This window comes from Gossypium arboreum, chromosome 2 (assembly GCF_025698485.1).
Source record: "Gossypium arboreum isolate Shixiya-1 chromosome 2, ASM2569848v2, whole genome shotgun sequence".
Lineage (NCBI taxonomy): Eukaryota > Viridiplantae > Streptophyta > Magnoliopsida > Malvales > Malvaceae > Gossypium > Gossypium arboreum.
The window spans coordinates 92,956,639-92,959,005 of record NC_069071.1 but is presented as its reverse complement, the minus strand read 5'-3'; the positions used below and the strand labels follow the sequence as shown (position 1 = coordinate 92,959,005).

Sequence of the window (2,367 nt, the reverse complement as noted above, 5' to 3'; positions counted from 1 at the left end):
TTTGAGGAGTTTACACTCCTCATCCCTATTATCAACTTTATCAACATAAGGTTTAAGACTGGTATTGTTTACCTTAAATGTGCCGAATTTGGGATAAATTACCTTGACTGTACTATATGGGAAAATACTGAGTACCGTAAGAGGAATTTTTTCATTAGGTTCAAGAGTGGCAATGCGAGGATCTGCTGCATCCAGTAGTACTTTGTCTCCAACCTTATGTTGATTTGGTGAGGTATTGAGCTTGTTCTGGCTCGATTTCGGTTTATCGGGTGTTTTTGGTTTTTGTGTCCACCATTCATCTAGCTCCTCGATTTATAGCTTTCGTTCTTCATAGATAGGTCCTTTTTTGTTGTTTGAACATGGCTCATATGTATACTTCGAAATTGTTTCCTTCATAGAGGGTGTCACCACATAATCAGTACTAGTAGAATGATTTATACAACCACCTTCAATTTTTGATGTGTTACTCGAATTACGAGCTTGAAGGGTGATTGTTTCGTCTCCCACATGAAGTGTGAGTTCACCTGTACCAACATCAATAATGGTTCTAGTAGTCGCTAAAAAGGGCCATCCTAAAATTAAAGGTGCATTACTATCCTCTTCCATGTCTAGAACAACAAAGTCTACTGGGTATATAAATTTATCGATCTTAACAAGAACATCTTCGATGATACCCCTAGGAAATCTAATGGTTTTATCAGCCAATAGAATGCTCATCCTAGTTTGTTTAGGTTTCCCAAGACCTAGTTGTTTAAACATTTTATAAGGCATAACATTAATGCTTGCCCCTAAGTCAGCCAATGCATGATGAACATCTAAACTACCAATTAAACAAGGAATCGTAAAACTCCCTAGATCCTTCAATTTGTTGGGTAGCTTATTCTGTAATAAGGCTGAGCAAACTGCATTCAACTCCACATGCGACGCCTCATCCAACTTTCGTTTATTTGTTAAAAGCTCCTTTAAAAACTTGACTGCATTTGGCATCTGCGAAAGGGCTTCAATAAATGGTAAATTAATATGTAGTTTCTTTAAAAGTTTAAGGAATTTACAAATTTTTCGTCTGAACGGTCTTTCCTTGTCGCATTGGGGTATAGCACAAGAGGTTTATATTCTGTACTCATCGGCTTTGGGTCATTTCGACCTACCTCATTCTTACCTTTGCTTACCACTGTTTCTGGCCTTGGTTTTGCAACTAACCCTTCCTCATCTTGAATGGCAATCGCGTTGAGTTGCTCCCTTAGGTTAGATTCAGTGTTGCTTGGGAGGCTACCTTGTAGTCATTCAAAAATTAGCCTAGCGAGCTGTCCAATCTAAGTTTCGAGCCCCTGGATTGATGCTTGTTGATTTTTGAGTGCCGTCTCGGTATTCTAAAAATGAGTTTCTGACACTGAGATGAATTTGTTTAGCATCTCCTCAAGGTTCGGCTTTTTCTCCTACTGGTACGATGGTTGCTAAAAGTTGAAGGGGGTGGTGGTCTTTAATTTCCTTGGCCTCCCCATGAAAAATTTGGGTGGTTCCTCCAACCTGCATTGTAAGTACTGCTATAAGGATTGTTTTGAGATTGAGGATTATTACCCACGTAATTTAACTGCTTGTTCTCCATGTTGTAGCCATAAGGTGGGTATCCTGAACTGCTTGATCCACCTCCACTTGCTTCGCACTGCATTACTGGGTGAACCTGTGAAGAACTAAGGAAACCATCAATTTTCTTATTCAATAGTTCTACCTAATTAGAGAGCATGGTGACCGAATCAACATTATAAATGCCAGCCGTTTTCTTTGGCTTTGTCCTCATGACTTGCCACTGATAGTTATTCAGTGACATCTCCTCTATAAATCCATAGGTATCTTTAGGTGTCTTATTATTGATGGTTCCACCAGCAGCTGCGTCAACCATCTGTCGAGTCGAAGGATTCAGGCCATTATGAAAGGTTTGAACCTGTAACCAAAGTGGTAGCCCATGGTGAGGGCATCTTCTCAAGAGGTCCTTATATCTCTCCCATGCATCGTAGAGTGTTTCTAAATCCGTCTCCACGGAAAAAGAGATATCATTACGTAATTTAGCCGTTTTAGCCGGCAGAAAATATTTTAATAAAAACTTTTCGGTCATTTGTTCCCAAGTAGTGATTGACCCCTGTGGCAACGAGTTCAACCACTGTTTAGCCTTATTCCTCAACGAAAAATGGAATAACCAAAGGCGAATGGCGTCATCAGAAACGCCATTAATTTTAAATGTATCACATAGTTCCAAAAGTTTGCTAAGTGAGCATTGGGATCTTCGTCCTGCAAACCATCAAACTAAACAAATTGCTGTATCATTTGAATTGTGTTAGGTTTCAGTTCAAAAGTATTGGCAGCTACAGT

At 39.5% G+C, this 2,367-nt stretch overlaps 1 non-coding gene across 1 annotated transcript; it reads left to right on the top strand.

Moving 5' to 3' along the window:
• The first annotated feature begins 1,958 nt into the window (after nucleotides 1-1,958).
• On the top strand, nucleotides 1,959-2,065 carry LOC128289520 (small nucleolar RNA R71). Its single transcript, XR_008279166.1, has one exon. It is a non-coding gene; the product is annotated as a small nucleolar RNA R71 (small nucleolar RNA).
• Nucleotides 2,066-2,367: the final 302 nt, after the last annotated feature.